Raw genomic sequence first — 18,907 nt, 5'->3', positions numbered from 1 at the left:
CCACTGGCTGCAATGGGCTTTACTCCCGAGTAAGGCAGTGTAGGGTCGGGTCCAAGGCACCTTCGGCTTCCTTCCCTTCCACTGAGGTCGAGATGCTCGAGACCTGCAGCAGCATCGGGGGAACCGCTGAAGAGCGCCCGGCCCCTTCCCATCCCTGACCCCAATGGACCCGCAAAGAAGACGGTCCTTACCGCTGCCGGAAGCCATGTGGGGGGGTGGGCGAGATCCGCGATTCCTCTGCAGGCTCGTTCGAGGGGGCGCAGCTGCTGTCCCCAGAGGCGCGATCCTTCTCCAGACACCCAGTGCGGGCTATTTATCAGCCCTGCACCCCTCCCCCCGCTGGGTCGCCAGGCGGGGATTGGAGCAGGACCACAAGGAGGGAGTGGTCAGTGGCGCCTGACCTGGGGAAAGCGGGTTTGATTTCAGGCGGGGGGCGGGGAGTACGGTATTCCTGACTCCTCATTGGCTCAAGACACCGTGGGCACAAGCCTAGGCACGTCTACTCAAAGTAAGCCCTATCGTGTGCAGTGGGGCTTACTCTCAGGAAAGAGTGGCTGCAATTGCAACCTGGATAGGCACTGTGTGGATCTTCCTTCTCGGAAAGCATTTCAGGCGTGGAGCCCGATCCGATTCCATTTTCCAGTGCCAGTGGTGCGTCCTTGGTGGGGAGGCCGTCACGGCGGCCTCCTCCTGGTAAGGTAGCATCTGCTCCTTGACCAGGGGCTGCACCTATGCATGACTTGATCTGTGTGAACACCAAGGTTGGTCCTCCTGTGCTACAGACACCACACTTGGTGGCATGCAGCCATCTCAGACGTGAAGCCACGTCAACCTCAAAGAGCAATGGTGATACTCCAGTACGATTCTCGAAGGCTTATGCTAACCTCCTTGCTAGGGAGGTTGCAGAAGCAGAAGCATGCCATTTTTCTACTAGGAGGCAAAGTATATCGGAGTAGTGGACCCCCCCTCCCGTTCCTCCCTGCCCACCCCAGACCCCTGCATGGTGCCCTTGCGCGTCCCTGCAACTCTCAAGGAGGCGAAAACCTGTCTTAGGCTTTAGCCAAGGCGCAGTCAGAATTGCAGCCTTAACTGTGGATCCAAAGGATCTTCTGGTTACTCTTCAGTCCTACATAATATCGTGGACCTGACAAAGTGGACAGTAGTCCAGGAAAGCTCATGATGGAATTAGCTGGATTTTAAAGATTCGTCTTCAAGGTGCTAGATGAGGAAACGTGTTTTTACTGCAACAGGGCGCAATCCTAACCAGGACTACTCAAAAGTAAGTCCTATTTTGTTCCATGGGGTTTACTCTCAGGGAAGCATGGTTAGAATTGCAGCCTCACTAGCCTGCTACTCCTTGGAAGAATAGATTGTGTGCGACAAAGAAATGGATTGGTGCTGTGTAATGTTGATATATTCCTCTCTCTACACATTTAGGAAAATCTCTTTCAGTTGCATCACCTTGAATATTCACACGCACCCCTGCTTAATTAACTAATTAATTCTTGGGGGGAAATGCTGTGCGAAAGAGTGAACAGCCCAGACAAATTTGAACTGGAGCCCTGGAGGTAAAATGCCTCTGATATCTGTGAATTGAAATAAATTCACAGCTGTGAATAATGAGATAATAATGAAATAATAATGAATAAATTCACCGCTGTGAGAATGAAATAAATGCATTCTCCGTTCAATTCTGAGTGGGCACTCCATTTAATCACGAATCTCAAATCGTCATGAAATCTTTCAAGTCATTCCTTTATGTTAAGGAAGGGATAGAATCCAGCAAAGTAGAGATTGAAGGTGGGTCCGACTCCACCGTAGAATCTCTGTGGGTTAAATTACCAGGCTTGAGCAGCGATGTAATACTGGGGGTGTGCTATCGTCCTCCAGACCAGAAATCTGATGGGGACCTTGAAATGAGGAAACAGATCAGGGAGGTGACAAGGAAGGACAGGGTTGTAATCATGGGGGACTTCAATTATCCTCATATTGACTGGGTCAATTTGTGTTCTGGTCACGATAAGGAAACCGGATTTCTTGACGTGCTAAATGACTGTGGCTTAGATCAGCTAGTCACGGAGCCCACCAGAGGACAGGTGACTCTGGATTTAATTTTGTGCGGTACGCAGGACCTGGTTAGAGATGTAAACGTTACTGAGCCATTGGGGAACAGTGATCATGCTGCGATCCGTTTTGACGTGCACGTTGGGGGAGGAATACCAGGCAAATCTCTAACAAAAACCCTTGACTTCCGACGGGCGGACTTCCCTCAAATGAGGAGGCTGGTTAGAAGGAGGCTGAAAGGGAGGGTAGAAAGAGTCCAGTCTCTCCAGAGTGCATGGAGGCTGCTTAAAACAACAGTAATAGAGGCCCAGCAGAGGTGTATACCGCAAAGAAAGAAGGGTTCCACTAAATCCAGGAGAGTGCCCGCATGGCTAACCAGCCAAGTTAGAGAGGCTGTGAAGGGCAAGGAAGCTTCCTTCCGTAAATGGAAGTCTTGCCCTAATGAAGAGAATAAAAAGGAACATAAACTGTGGCAAAAGAAATGTAAGAAGGCGATAGGGGAGGCCAAGCGAGACTATGAGGAACGCATGGCCAGCAACATTAAGGGGAATAATAAAAGCTTCTTCAAATATGTTAGAAGCAGGAAACCCGCCAGAGAAGCGGTTGGCCCTCTGGATGGTGAGGGAGGGAAAGGGGAGATAAAAGGAGACTTAGAGATGGCAGAGAAATTAAATGAGTTCTTTGCATCTGTCTTCACGGCAGAAGACCTCGGGCAGATACCGCTGCCCGAACGGCCCCTTCTGACCGAGGAGTTAAGTCAGATAGAGGTTAAAAGAGAAGATGTTTCAGACCTCATTGATAAATTAAAGATCAATAAGTCACCGGGCCCTGATGGCATACACCCAAGGGTTATTAAGGAATTGAAGAATGAAGTTGCAGATCTCTTGACTAAGGTATGCAACTTGTCCCTCAAAACGGCCACAGTGCCAGAAGATTGGAGGATAGCAAATGTCACGCCTATTTTTAAAAAGGGAAAGAGGGGGGACCCGGGAAACTATAGGCCAGTCAGCCTAACATCTATACCGGGTAAGATGGTGGAATGCCTCATCAAAGATAGGATCTCAAAACACATAGACGAACAGGCCTTGCTGAGGGAGAGTCAGCATGGCTTCTGTAAGGGTAAGTCTTGCCTCACAAACCTTATAGAATTCTTTGAAAAGGTCAACAGGCATGTGGATGCGGGAGAACCCGTGGACATTATATATCTGGACTTTCAGAAGGCGTTTGACACGGTCCCTCACCAAAGGTTACTGAAAAAACTCCACAGTCAGGGAATTAGAGGACAGGTCCTCTCCTGGATTGAGAACTGGTTGGAGGCCAGGAAGCAGAGAGTGGGTGTCAATGGGCAATTTTCACAATGGAGAGAGGTGAAAAGCGGTGTGCCCCAAGGATCTGTCCTGGGACCGGTGCTTTTCAACCTCTTCATAAATGACCTGGAGACAGGGTTGAGCAGTGAAGTGGCTAAATTTGCAGATGACACCAAACTTTTCCGAGTGGTAAAGACCAGAAGTGATTGTGAGGAGCTCCAGAAGGATCTCTCCAGACTGGCAGAATGGGCAGCAAAATGGCAGATGCGCTTCAATGTCAGTAAGTGTAAAGTCATGCACATTGGGGCAAAAAATCAAAACTTCACATATAGGCTGATGGGTTCTGAGCTGTCTGTGACAGATCAGGAGAGAGATCTTGGGGTGGTGGTGGACAGGTCGCTGAAAGTGTCGACCCAATGTGCGGCAGCAGTGAAGAAGGCCAATTCTATGCTTGGGATCATTAGGAAGGGTATTGAGAACAAAACGGTTAGTATTATAATGCCGTTGTACAAATCTATGGTAAGGCCACACCTGGAGTATTGTGTCCAGTTCTGGTCGCCGCATCTCAAAAAAGACATAGTGGAAATGGAAAAGGTGCAAAAGAGAGCGACTAAGATGATTACGGGGCTGGGGCACCTTCCTTATGAGGAAAGGCTACGGCGTTTGGGCCTCTTCAGCCTAGAAAAGAGACGCTTGAGGGGGGACATGATTGAGACATACAAAATTATGCAGGGGATGGACAGAGTGGATAGGGAGATGCTCTTTACACTCTCACATAATACCAGAACCAGGGGACATCCACTAAAATTGAGTGTTGGGCGGGTTAGGACAGACAAAAGAAAATATTTCTTTACTCAGCGCGTGGTCGGTCTGTGGAACTCCTTGCCACAGGATGTGGTGCTGGCGTCTAGCCTAGACGCCTTTAAAAGGGGATTGGACGAGTTTCTGGAGGAAAAATCCATTATGGGATACAAGCCATGATGTGTATGCGCAACCTCCTGATTTCAGAAATGGGCTATGTCAGAATGCCAGATGCAGGGGAGGGCACCAGGATGAGGTCTCTTGTTATCTGGTGTGCTCCCTGGGGCATTTGGTGGGCCGCTGTGAGATACAGGAAGCTGGACTAGATGGGCCTATGGCCTGATCCAGTGGGGCTGTTCTTATGTTCTTATGTTCTTATTCTTTTTAACAGCGAAGAAGGAATGGCCCCCAGGCTAGGTGGATCTCACCATGGCTAATAGCCCAATCATAACTGGTAATTAGCCAGTGCTGATGCAGCCATTCCGACAGGGTGTGTGCTGCCTTGGGGGAAGGGGAGTGGGCAGGCACATAGGTCTGTCTTGAGGGCAGCTAACACTTCCTGAGACCCAAGCTCTGCACACTCATTTTGTTGTAGCTGTATTATTGTATTGGCAACCTTCAGTCTCGCTTTCTGAAAGGTAGTTCTGGAACAGCGTCTAGTGTGGCTGAAGAGGCCAATTCGAGAGTGACAATCCCTTCCACACTGGGAGCAAGTGCAGTCTGTCCCTGGTCTGTCTCCCTGGCTAGGGGCCTTCCTTCTTTGCCTCTTTGCCTCAGACTGTTGGCCAAGTGTCTCTTCAAACTGGGAAAGGCCATGCTGCACAGCCTGTCTCCAAGGGGGCCCTTCAGAGGCCAGGGTTTCCCACCTGTTGAGGTCCACTCCTAAAGCCTTCAGATCCCTCTTGCAGATGTCCTTGTATCGCAGCTATGGTCTACCTGTAGGGCGCTTTCCTTGCACGAGTTCTCCATAGAGGAGATCCTTTGGGATCCGGCCATCATCCATTCTCACATGACCGAGCCAACGCAGGCGTCTCTGTTTCAGCAGTGCATACATGCTAGGGAGAGCCAAGGAAACTGGATCTGCAACTGAATAATGTACCTGCTACTCCTTGGAAGAACATATTCTTTGTGTATGTATGTGAGAGAGAAATGGCTTGAGTCCTTCACTACAACGTTTAGGAATATCTCTCAGCTATTCCACCTTGAATATTTGCACACCCCTAATTAATTCTTTAATTGTCACAGTTCTATTCCCCATCCTTCCTCCAAGAATCTTAGGGTGGTGTTCATGGTTCTGAGATGGCGCATTTGTGAAAAATGTAAATTAATTCACAGATAAGAGGCACTTAACCTCAAATTGTTTGGGGCTTTCAAAGATGGGGAGAGACAATACAACTGAGAGAATGAAATAAATGCATTTTCTGTCCATTTCTGAGTGGGCACTCCATTTAGTCACAAATCTGGATGCAAACGTGAGAGCTTCTATCTCATTGAGGAGCTGTGATTTCCATTTCTCCTTCCCTTCAAGTTTGTGAATATTTTGATTGTTGGGAGGGTGACTAGTCCTTGAGCATAAGTCCATAGAAATTTGGAGGAGGGTGGGTTTTCTCTTCTGATCCTGTTGGGGCATCCCTAAAGGAAGGGTTTACACCCAGGTTGCCAGGGATCTACCTTGGATAGATATCTGGCAACCTGGGCAGAAGGTGGTCCACATTCATGGGAGTAACTCCCTTTCAACACAATGGTACTTGCTTCTGAGGAGATATTCATGCTTGTGCATCCTATAAGACTTACAGTAACAGCACAATCCTTCTGCATGTCTACTCAGAAGTGTGTGCTAAACGGAAATGTTTTGTGTCTGCTCTGACTAAGGGCCCAATCCTATCCAATTTTTCACTGTCCCTGCAGCTGTGCCAATGGGGCATGAACTGCATCCTGTGGTGGGGAGGCAGTCACAAAGGCCTCCTCAGTGTAAGGGAATGCAGCTGTTTTCAAACTCAGGGAGGACTCCACACACCCCAGGACTGCTGCTGCAGGGACTAGTGAGTGCATCCCAGTTCCTGCAGTCCCCTTAGCAACAGGATCCCCAGATGGGTAGCTGCCTCCTCCCTGCCCCTTAAGGGGGCAGAGGCCAGGGCCTTCAGGCTAGGGCACTGCAACACCTCAGTTTGAAAACCACAGGCTTATTCCCTTATCTTGGGGCTGCACTGCATCTGCAACAGTGCTGGAAAGTTGGATAGGATTGGGCCCTAAGCCCTTCCTCAAGTTCAAACAGCAGAAAATTTGCCCCAACCATAGAGGCAAACTAAGCAACTATCTGGGGTGCCAAAATTAAGGGGGCACCTGCTTCCACTATATAAATGCATGAAGAGCGTCTGGCTTTCTGCCATACTGCACCAAGTATGCTTAGAGATGAAGGTGAACCAGGATGTGTTCCTGCAAATGGACTTTGGATCTGAATCTGGGAATGAGACCAGCTTCTCTCCTCCCCCCCCCCCCCATTTTCAGGGCTATTACCTGAGAAGAAAAGCAACAGTTTGCCTGTGTACCCCTCTTCCTGGTTTTTGGAATGCTCCATTAGGCAGAATCAGTTCAGTCCTGTTTGAAATTTTTGCTTAAAAACCACAGATTGCCATAGAACTGCTGGAACCTCAGTTGTTAGTATTTGCCCTGGGAAGGCAATTGCCATTGGCACCAACAGAGGTGTCACTTCCAGAGAAAAAAAGAAGCTGTAGGGGTCTCCCAAATGAATGTGGTCAATGGTTAAAGCCCCTTCATTCCACAGCCCTTTGCTCCAGACCAGACCCTCCTGTCTTGTCATGGAGAACCTAATTACTTGCTGGTGTTGAATCTTTACCAATTAGCCAGTGATAATGTGCTCCATTATGACCAAGCTGCCTGAGGCTGCAATCCTAATGCCCCTTTCCCGAGAGTAAGCCCCACTGAACAAAGTAGAACTTACTTCCTAGTAGACCAGGTTAGGTTTGTGCCCTTAAATGCATAAGAGCAGGTCAGGCTGGTTGCATTTGGCCATCAATGCAACCTTACCAAGCACAAGGGAGGCAACAGCGGTTGGAAGTAACTTTCAGTGGTGTAGGTGAAGTTCAGAAACACTGTGTCATATGCACCCAGCCATTCCCAGCTAAGACTATGCAGCAGGAACAACAAAGAAACTTCACATTTCTTCACCTGAGAGTTTGATTCTCCTACCGAATTTCAGTTTTGAAATTTATAATACATCATCTCAAGAAAGACCTCATTTCATCCCAAACAATTGGAGTGTTCTGTAAAGAAAACAAATCCACTTCCAAAAGAAGTAGTAAAACAGCATTTTCAACATTTCTCCCCTTGGCACCATTACTGACCATCCCTTCATTCTATTGGAAGTACCACTGGCAGTAACTGGCGATTATATCACCACCATTTACTTCTGGATTGGGAGGCCAGAGATGTGATGCAACAAACATGGATCAGGGCATCAAGAAGGGAGGGCATTTGCAATTGCCCACCAAGCATGCACTAGAGCTCTGCCTGCTGACCTGAGGCTCCTACTACTGCTGCCACATTCTGTCACTGGTCTCTCAGCTAGGCAGTGGGGGTCTGGGTGTCCTGCACATATCACTGCACTGCACTGGTAGCACTGGTTGAGAAAGACTCATGTAAAATATCCCAAATAAATATATAATTAATGTATATAAAATTTATTTGGGATGTATTTATCCCAAAAAGAAATACAATTTACATTTGAGTGCAAACCTGTGTATGTTTACTCAGAAGGAAATCTCACTGTTCAGCAAGACTTACTCCCAACTACATTTCTGTAGAGTTGTAGCCTTAATGTGATGGGTAGAGGTAGATAGAAAAGGTTTTATTTCTTCATGGATTCTGCAGGGGGTGGGGCGTGAAAAGCATCAGGATCCTGGCTATTACTTCCTGGCTCACACTCCCTTCTAGTTTGAGAACCTGCTGCAGTAGGAGATATAGTGCTGGCCGATGCACACATAAGCACATAGAGGTGTTTGAGCAGCAATTTTCAACCAGTGTGGCACAGTAGTTCGGTGTGCCATGAATGGTCAGCAGATGTACCACAGCATTTTGGGGGAGGGTCATTTGTCAGTAATGCCATTGGAGCATGTGAGCCCCCCCCTATGCTACTGCATAGTGATGCCAGAGGGGGTGGAGGTGTAAGTGCTGCATGTGGAAGCAGAATTTACAGGGCTGAACAGGGCATAAAGTGCACTAAGGCTCATCCTAACAGGTGCCTGTAATCAGGCTGAAAGTGCTGAGTCATTAAAAGCAGATGCCCTGCAATGATGTCATGTTAAACCTGATTGGTTAACCAAAGTATGAAGGTAATGGTGAAGTAGGAGGGTGTAGCTTCTGTTAGCTTCTTCTTCGCCCTGTATGGCTCTATCTGAACTGTGTTGCTCTGAGATGGGTGTGGACTTTTTACTGATGTTGGCAGCAACTGTTACCCTGCACATGCCTGATCTTGGAAGCTAAGCAGGGTCAGGCCTGGTTAGTACTTGGATGGGAGACAGCCTGGGAATCCTGGGTGCTGTAGGCTTATACCATAGTCTTTCGAGACTGAAGGTTGCCAACCATTTTACTGATGTAAATGGTGGTGGAAACTACTCTGTCTTGGTTTTCTTCACTATGAGAACCAATGAGTGGGAGTGCAACTCTTGACACTGCACAACTCTGAAGCCCACCGTGTCAGCTGCCCCTCACTCTGGGGGCCATTCCAAAGAGTGAAAGGAATGCAGAGGAGAAGGTCTTTGCATTGCTTTCCTGCTGAGTTTTGAAGCCATGTGGCACCTACAGCTCTGCTACTGCCCAAAAATGAATGGTTGGCCTTGATGATTAGCACCTTCAACATGAGATGAAAAGGTTGAAAGCTGCTTTGTTAGAAAATGGTTTCATTTTTTTTTTTTGCAGGTTTCAGATTTTTTTCTTTACAAAAATGCAGAAAGCAGTGTTATTTTATCACTGAAAAAACCCATCTCTAGGTAGAGTTGAATGCTATCTCTTAGATAGACCTTGGGAAAGACAATGGACCAGTTCTCTGGTCTAGACATTAATGGATGCCACAGGCAAGTTTCTCAGTTTGTATTCTGCTTGTAAACTTTCTCAGTTTGTGTTGTTTGGACCACTCCTGGGGTTTTGGGGAAGGCCCAGTTGCCAGTTTAGTACAACTGACCCTGTTCTTATCAGGTGAGAAGAACAGTTAAGGACAGGAGGAGACAGGGTGATCAAACACCCATTTTCCAGGACATATCTTCTGTCCCAGAAAAGAACTTGAATGTTCTCCTCTTCCCTGTGAGTGAGCCCCTGCAGGAAGTGCATAGCTTTCTTGCAATTATTACACTATATCCAACATAGTTTTAAATTTAATAATGTAATATACTTTTTAAATTAATCACATGAAATCCATATATGAGTGTTTTTAGCTTTTATTTTGTCATGTTCCACATTTTTCTTGGGTGTCCTACATTTTGGGGCACCTTGTCCTCTTTTATGGTATCTGGTCACTATACAACAGGGTGCAAGACTGTGCCTCTTTAACTGAATTTAATGAATTAGTTACAGAACAAGTCAAAACAGCCTTTCTCCACATTGAAGGCAATATTCCACTGGTATTTTATTTTGTTTCTCCCACTAAAAGTGTAACTCTAGGAATGCCTGCTTGAAAGTAAGCCCCATACTGTGGGGGGGGGGGGGGTGGACAGTCACAGAGGCCTGCTCAATGTTTTTTTTTTCCTTGCCTCAGGGTTGCATTGCAGCTGCATCAGTGCTGGCAAGTTGGATAGGACTGGGCTCTTACACTCACTTAAGAATGCCTGAGAGGACCATCTTCTGGGTGTAATGAATGGTTGTCATGGGACTGAAATTGATATGAATGGAGGGAAGATTCAGAATGTTGTTGGCATCCTTCAGTCTCGGAAGACTATGGTGTCACGCTCTGAATGGTGGTTCTGGAATAGAGTGTCCTCTCCAGTGCACGAAGCCTGGGTAAAGTAGGTATGGAGGATAGGCTGTTACCCATGCAGCAAATGCCCCCTCTCCACGTTGCTGAAATGGTCCACTGGAAAGGCAGAGGCCAATACGGTTGGTTCCAGGGGCGTCGCAGGAGTTGCCAGAACGTGACTGTGTTCAGCCATGAACTGCCTCAGGGACTCCAGCTCCGGATTTTGCCTCGAGGTTGACTCCTGAAGCCTTTTCCATAACTGGATGTAGCCCCAAGGCAGTGGAGGTTTGGGATCAGAGTTTTCCTTCTCTCAGATGAGCTGCCTTCCCAGGCTAAGGAATTCCATCTACCCGGAGGCCTTTTAGTCACCTCTTACAACAAGTACAGCCAAACTGAGGGCCTATTCTTATCCCCAGCCCCCATTCAGAATAGATAGCACCATAGACAGTAATGTGCATATCTTAGATGGCTGAAGATGTGAGGGGGTGTGATCAACAACACTTCATATGACATCTTCATATGGGAAGTTAAAAGCACATTTTAACCCAAGGTGTGGCATAGATGAATAGGGTTGATTACTGAGACACAGTGCAACTTAGGAGTAGCATTATGTTCTTATGTTCTTGGTTGAAATATCACCTCCCCCACCAATTTGCCAAGTGAACCTTAAGGAAGTCAGTATTCTTTCAGGCTGCAATCCTATACACACTTACCTGGGAGTAAGTCCCATTGAAATAAATGAGACTTCTGAGTAGACAGGCATAGGATTGTGCTGTCAATCTCAGTCCCCATCTGTAATATGGAGATAGTATTGGCTCACTTTACAGGATGATTAAGAGGATGTATATGAAATATTTTAAATGCCTAATAAAATGCCAAGTGTTGTTAACCCATTCCTGCCCAGCCCAGAGGCATACACATTTGATCCCAGTCACTTATATGCAATATTGGACAAGAATGGCTTAATGGGCAGAGAGCCTTTGAAAAATTTGATGTAGCTTTTTTGGTTTGATTTGTTTGGAATGTAACAATGGAATTGTTGGCTGGGATATGAAAAACTGAAGTTCAAATTCTTGAAGAGCCATGAAGTCACATGGGCAGCCTTGATCCAGTTGTCCTCCTCACAGTGTGGCCTACCTCAAAGGGCTGTTCTGCAGGAGTTGGCCATTCCAGCAGGACTTGACTCCTGCTCCTGCCTCCCCACCTCCTGCTCAATGTCAAACCAAAACATTAACATTGACTGCTTCCTGGCTGGAACTTCCCTACTGCCTGCCAGGTCTGAATGATGGTCCCACAAGGTCTTTCACGCTGCAAAAAAAGTAGGCAAGCATACCCAGACACAGATAAGACTCCATTCTGCACACCTTCTGGGGACCCCTTTCTGAATCAGTGGCCTCAGACTCAAGTCAGTGCCCCAGTCATCAACATGCCTAACAGGAGTGTTTTTTCAGCAAAAAACAGGAGTTTTACTCCAACTTGAGTCACCTGACTTAAGTTCTTATCCCTGCTGCTTTGCACACCACCTTCTCCCTGACAATTTAGGACATCTTTAGAGGCCTTTGGTTCTGTAGTACACTTCCAAACTTGTCAGATACAGGCTGCAATCCAAAGGGACCAGTTCAGGTCCCTCTAACTCAGTGAAACTTCTGAGTTGATGTGCATAGGATTGGGCTGAAATTGTGGTAAGCTGGTTTTCTGTTGCAGAAAACATGGTGAAAATCAGTGGCATTTTTAACTACTAGTATGGTTTTATCACATGAATGCATTCTGCATCTGATGAAATGGACTAAGCAAGCCTCAGCTGAAATTAAGCCTCAGCTGAAATTATTAGTGCCTCAAGAGTGCTGCAAGGCTCTTTCCTGATGTTTCTGTAAGCAACAGACTAACAGCTCAATCATATGCAGGTCTACTCAGTGTGTCATTGTGTTCTGTGGGGCCTACCCCCAGAAGAGTGTGCACAGGATCTCAGCCTTATTCTTCCCTTGGCCCAAACTGTGATACCCAGATCTGAAGGAAAGGTGTTGAACAACCTACTGTCTCTTAGCCTTTTGTGATGCATAAAAACCAGTTAATTACCTTCTCCTGGTCTGTCCTTTAGCAATATGCAAGTACAACTTACATATGAATGAATCCCTCATCTTAAAAGTCAGGTAATAGAATTTCTCTGTATTGTGACATTATTGTGAGAAGTCCTGCAGTGATAGGCAAATTTGCTGTGGTATTGTTTTTCCTGCTAGGAAGAAAAACTCATGTTTCTTCCTGCAGCCTGCTAGGAAGAAAAACTCATGGAGAATGACTCACTGATAACACTGAAGTAGCATTCACAGCTCAGAGCTTTTGTTCCTCAAACAGAGATGGAGCTCAAAATGAGCTCTGCTCCACTGTGTCCTGAAGGCAGTATCCTAAACTCTGTGCCAGGCCAGAAGATCCAACATGGAGTCCCTCAAATCTGAAATGGAATATCTCAAGACTGCACCAGCATAGACTTGAGAAGCCCCAATGCATGGCTTGGGGCTTCCTCTAAGGGAAGGGGACAAAAGTGATACAGGGCATTTCAACATTCACCTCTACACCACTGAGCCCAACAATACCATTTCCCAGAAGGAAAAAAAATCAAGGTAAAATGTTACATCTGTACACATTTTATCTTGCTGGATGTCAATATAATTTTCAAATAAATTGTGAGTGCACAAACATGTCCCTTTGGGTTGTGATTAATACTTTATAGAAATATTTGGAATCAAACTATTTGATAAATGAAAGTATAATGGGCACAAATGTTTCCTATAAATTGTTTGCTATTCTAGTTTTAGTTTAGAATTACCATAGATACTGGACTATAGTATGTTGTTTCTATAGTAACTTTCCTGGGCAATTCCAGCCAAAGTTCACTTTTTATTCTCCTGCAACCTGGTTCCTTTTTGCAAATGCAAACATTTGGCAGAGGTCTCTTTTTTTTCAACACCAGGATGGGATCCTCCTTCCCAGGCTACAATTCAGTGCACCATTATTTAAGAGTAAGCCATGGTGTAGGCTTCCTCATAAGGAAGCTGCTTGAGCCATTCACTAAAGAGGCTATGCCCTGTTTCCAAAACTAGATGTGATAGGGCAAAAAGGATGCCATTTTTGGAATTGGCACCCCAAATATACCCAGGAATTGCTGTAACATTTAAGGAAGCAAAATGTGTGTTGGCCTGTGTAATTAGAGATTTGTTAGAGATTTATTTATAGAGATTTGTAGGTTGCTGCTTTTGTTGCTGGCTGTGGGCAGTCCTTTTCCATCCTCTCTGGTGGTCCACAGGGAAGCATCTCCTGAGCAAGTGCTCTCCCACAAACCACCAGAGAAGGGAGAATGGACTGCCCGAAGCTGCAGCTGGCACTTCAGTGCTAGCTATGGGCAGCCCATTCTCCACCCTCTCTGGTGGTCTGTGGGGGAGCACTTGCTCACTGAGATGTTATGTGATAATTTTTTTTAGACCCCTGGTATAGTGGGTTCAGGAAGATCCAGATTCACTACTCAGCCATGAAACTTTCTGGATTGCCTTGAGCCAGTCACTCTCAGTCACACCTACCTCACAGGAATGTTGTGAGGAGGGGGAAGAACGACGTTCAGCATCCTGAGCTCATTGGAGGAAGAACAGCATAAAAATGTGAAAAATAAAAATAAATTCTTATTACAAAAGGTTACAGAACCAATTTAAAGTGAAATAGGATTAATGGCACTTTGCTTCTGAAGATAAGGGAAAAAAATATATCTGTAGGTTCCAGTACATTCCTCCTCTGCCAGTAATTAGATATTTTAAATAAAATGTTCTATCAGTGTATTCAACTTCAATATAACTAGAAAAAAATAGTTTACCAAATTTATTTGGGGTGAAACAGAACAGGTGACGGTGGTGATGGGTGACCACAACAGGGGCAGGGAGGGGTGAAACAGGGTGGGGACAGGGTAGACAGCCAGAAAAGTCTTTGGAGCCCATGTCTACCATGTGACATCAGTAGTGTCCCCAGCATCCCTAGTCGTGGTAATGTCCCTAGCATCCCACACGGGCAACAAGTCTTGAGTGGATAGGGAAACGTATGATCTTTTGGGCCCCCTCCTTCATCTCCTGGGCCCCCTTTTTGAACCTGGGCCCAGGTACAAATTACCCTCTTTACCCCCCTCTCCTAGGCCCCACTTACAGGTTGTGAACCAGTGGTTAAAATAACACACAGGCACACACATGGAAAGAACAAGGAGAGCTTATAATCAACACAAATGCTGTGGTGACTTGCAAGGGAAAAACAGGCAGGGATGCCTGTTCAACTAGAACAGGTAATGCTGGTTGCCCAATAGTAAAAAAGGTAGTGCTTGTGTCATCAGTCTCTGGGGAGGCATCAGGAAGAGTTGCCTCCAGCAGGCTGGGCTGTAATCACAGCTAGCTACCAAAAAGAAAGGCAGGACAACTGGCTAGCCAATCACAAAATAGCAGGTCACCTACATCAACAAGCTCAGTGGAAGCAGCTGGAAGAGTTGCTACTTTTCTGTTAAAATTTAAAAAAACCCATGAAGAAAGCAGGGAGGAGTCTGCACAATGGACCAGCTCTCCATAGCACCAAGAGGCTATCTTTTTTAGGAGGCCTGTGCTGAGCTCTCCCCAACTCCAAGTGGCGGAAGAAGTGAGTTATTAAAAAAACATTATTGGGGGGGGGGGGGAGAGTGTTTGTGTGTTGCAGAGACTGAGCACCTCAGCACAGAGCTTCTCCTATAATTTATGGCTTTAGTACCAAACTAGAAATAGGGAGGGGGAAAAGACATGTTTGTGCATTCAAAAAAGTTATACACATTGGCACATGAGAATCTTGTCCCATAATACACAATATTGAGACTGCATACCTGCACATAACCAACATTTCCTTCAGTGTTTCCAAGGCCACCCAGGATAATTGAATAGTGGGGGTCAAAATTCAGCACCAGCTCACAAGGGATATTCTCCAGTTCTATCCGGACATACATTCCAAGGCGGAAGCCCTCATACTGAACTCTTGTTCATCATCTTGAACTTCAACTTCAGCTCACTCATTTCGCTTAAGCAAGGGAAGAAAAGATAAATTTTTAAAAAATGGCTAATACAAAGGTCAGCACAAGATAGAAGAGTCCCAAATTAGACCTGAACAGCAATTAGATTTGCTTTTTTATTACTGTATCACCTCATTGGTGGTTCATGTTTATTTTACTATTATCTACTATCTTGATTTTCCTAGAGCAGAGCCCTACTACTACCTATACCACAATTCAGTTTTTTCAGTTTATAATTATTATAAATTATAATTATATAATTATAATAATTACTATGAACATTTATATTATATTCTAGCACGTATAAATGAGCTAGAAGCAGAAGTATATTCTTAAACTACTGTATAACACATTGGAGAATCCTGGTTTGCACTGGTGTGAACAGAACAGCACTTCTGCTCACATAAGGGAAAGGCAGCAAGATTTCCACCCACACTATTCTTGAGAGTCCTCCAACTTCAGGATCAGCTTTAGGGAGAAGACTCTGGAGGCTGCACAAAAAATGAGGGGCCATTCTACAAGCAGCATGCTGCTTGTGATTCTGTGGATTCAACCCATTGCCATAGAATTATACAGTATTTAGCACTCACAGAGCACTTTTCAGAGTGTTCCCTGCATACATTATCTTACATTCCTCATAAGAAATGGGGACAGAGACAGAGACAGCGACTAGGCTAAGGTTCCCATATAAGATGACAGAATAGGCAAAATCCAAACCAGAGCCTACTGGATTATGCAAAACGCGTGACATGGCCTAGTGTTTTCTGTCCCCTCCCCCCTCCCCCCCAAAAATACACTGGGTGAAGAAGAAAAACATGGTGCAAGACAACTGTCAGGGACTGGGGGGAGGCTTGAGCACCTTGCCCTTGCCTTGATTCCTAGCCTAATTGTGTCCCCTGTGCAGTATTATATAAAGTTTCCATGGAAGCTTTTTTTCTAATTAAGGTAGCAGGTGGAAGAGGGAGTGCAGCTGAGATCATAATATTGGGGGGACATAGTATTAAAGCCCTCCTACCCCCCCCACCAGAGTTCATTTGCTCTCCACTGTGGACTCTTTTGAAGAGGAAAAAGAAATCTTGTCTCTCAACAAAAGCCCTCTCAGAAAATAAAGTTCATACCTGAGCCTGCTTCTGCATCTCCCCTTTCAGATCAAATCAGGTGGCACCCCCCTCATCATATTCCATTTCAAACATTTCCTTCAATTTACTTTTCTTGTCCATGTGCTTCTTTTCTTCTTCTTCCTCCTCACCATCTTTGTCATCTTGCCCCTCATCATCCCTTTCTCCTCTTGGGGAAAAGAAAAACATTCCATTCAGGGCTTCCAAAAAGATGACAGCGCCTACAGTGACCAAGGTAAAGTAGTTGTCCTGTCAAGAGTTAATTTTATAACTAAAATAACAGGGCAAGTATGCATGGCTCCTGCCAGTTGTCTTTTTTCTTGTTTCAAACATACCACACTGATTCAGGCCACAGTGAACTAGAAATGATTAACCTAGGCCTGTTGGCAGCAGGCAGTATTTTACTCTACTGCAAAAAAAGGAAAGAAAAAAAAAACTGTTCCCCAAGACAATGAAATGGGATGACTGAAAAGCACCTGGATATTTGGCACTTTCCCATACAGGAAATGGAGAAAATGCTAAAATATCTGCCATATTTGCACAATGCTGAGAGGCCATCAGGAATAAGGGACCTCATGGTAATAGGATTACAGCCTAAATCTTACTGAACACAAAGAGCTTATTTCAGAGTAAAACACCATTTCTACTTATAACCCTGCAATTTTGTCTACATTGAGATTATCTGTGCAAAAAAAGTAACTTGGTGAACAGACTAAGAGAATCGATCCACAAAGACAAATCCACAGCACCTGATGGAAAAAGTAAGGAAGTTAAAAAGACATCTGAAAAAAGGGATACTCAGTCATGAGGCTTCCTGGCTGGCATTGGGCCAGTCAGCCTCACCTACCTCACAGGGTTGTTGGGAACACATAAGGTGTATGTAAGTACATAAGGAGTCTACTTCTGAGTAGACCCGCCCAGGATGGGCTCTGCACCCCTCAGCACACTTCCCAGGGAGTAAGCCTCAGTGGGGACAAGGGGGCTTCCTTCTGAGTACAGCCGCCCGGGACTGGGCTCTGGGCAGCCTCTGCAGGAGAGTCCTGGGGGGGCAGCCTGTCCTGTCCCTCCCCGTCTCCCCCTCCCTCCGCGCCGCCTGCAGCCCGGGCACGTGCGCCTCCCTCCCCACCAGCTGCGCTGCACTCACCGTCCGGGCTTCGCGTGTTCTGCCACCCAGGAGCGCTCTCGCTCGGGTCCCCCGGAGGCAGCAGCCCGGCGACTTTCGTTCCGGGGGAAGATCGAGACTGCAGCACCGAAGGCCGCGGACTGGGCGCTCTCGCGCAGGCGCAGTGCCTGTCCTGGGCTGTCCTCCCACTGGCAGAACAGAGCAGCACCTGCAGTCCTGTTCGCTGAGCAGCCAGCCCCTCTCAGGCTGCAGCCCTGTGCAGGCTTACCTGGGAGTAAGCCCCATGGACTGTCGTGGGACTTACTTCTGAGTAGACCTGCAGAGGGGGGCTCTCAGGCGTGCCTGGGAGGGAGCCCAGCCATGAAGCCCCCAGTCAGAGAATGTCAGGCTCTCTCCTGGGCCTGGCCTGTGCACTTCCTCAGAAGCAACTCCTCCTGTGCTCCCAGGAAAGTCTGCACAGGATGGTAGCCTTACTCTGGCCTGACTGCTTGGGGGGGGGGGGTCAGAAAGTGGTCCATGCAAGTCAGTGGCACATCAGGGCTCAGCACCCAATTCACAGCCCAGTCCCGTCCAAGCTTTCCTGGGAGGGAGCTCCATTGAACATGATGAGACTTCTGAGTAGACATGCATAGGATGGTGCTGTCAGGCTCTTACTGCCCTTTGGGGGGTTCCAAAAAACTCCAGGTGGTTTCATGCAAGTCAATGACTTAAGCCTATTGCGGCTGGAGGGGCTAGTCTTTGCTGGACCCTTTGAGGGGTTTTGAAGAAGGAGATTTTAGCTGGAAAGTCAAAAGCAGCCTCAGCTCCATCTGTCACCTGCAAGACCTGCAGCCCAATCCTGAGCTGCCCAGCAGTCGGGGCTGCCACTACTCTGAAAATGGCTGCTGCAACATCCTAAGCACTACTGGGTAGTGTCTGTGGCTCCTTGGGGGAAAGGGATGTTCCTCCCCTTCTCCCAGGTAAGGCACTTAGCCCCACCATGGGGCTACTCAATTATACGCAGAGCCTCCATGTCAAGCTTTGCTCCACTGGTCCTGCCTCTCTCTCTCTCCCCCCCCTGCCTCCCTCACCCCAGAACACCCCCACCTATCTCTGCATGGCTTGGAGATCTGCACAACCACTAAGCAGTGGAGTGTCATGAATATGTACAGTTTAGGCCTAGTAGCATTGCAAGGCCTGAACCAGACTAAAACAGTAACACAGAAATGGCTTACATTTCCTAGCTGCTAGGAATTTACAACTCAATGGAAGGTGATTATGTAGCACCTAGGGAGCCAGAAAGATGCCCATCAAGGATGGAATGCAGCTGTAGATCTCCAGGGGGGGGGAGGGAAGAGCTGAGAGGGCAAGTTTCCAGCCCCACTTCCGGAGGACAGGATCTTTGTTCCTTGTGAGATAGGTGGTGGGTGCACATCCTGCCCCACCAGGACCATGTGGCCTCTTAGGTAACTGAGGATCTACAAAAGA

General features: G+C 46.7%; 1 long non-coding RNA gene across 2 annotated transcripts; it reads right to left on the bottom strand.

Moving 5' to 3' along the window:
- Positions 1-9,607: 9,607 nt before the first annotated feature.
- Positions 9,608-17,539, bottom strand: LOC136644635 (uncharacterized). 2 transcript variants are annotated; one of them, XR_010794105.1, is made up of 3 exons: positions 17,462-17,539; positions 16,318-16,486; positions 9,608-15,207 (listed from the first exon to the last, which is right to left on the bottom strand). It is a non-coding gene; the product is annotated as an uncharacterized lncRNA (long non-coding RNA). The 2 variants fall into 2 exon arrangements; XR_010794104.1 differs by having other exon boundaries at positions 16,318-16,538; positions 17,462-17,535.
- Positions 17,540-18,907: the final 1,368 nt, after the last annotated feature.

This window comes from Tiliqua scincoides, chromosome 3 (genome assembly GCF_035046505.1).
Source record: "Tiliqua scincoides isolate rTilSci1 chromosome 3, rTilSci1.hap2, whole genome shotgun sequence".
NCBI lineage: Eukaryota > Metazoa > Chordata > Lepidosauria > Squamata > Scincidae > Tiliqua > Tiliqua scincoides.
The sequence above is the reverse complement of the archived record's forward strand: the minus strand, read 5'-3'. Positions and strand labels throughout refer to the sequence as shown.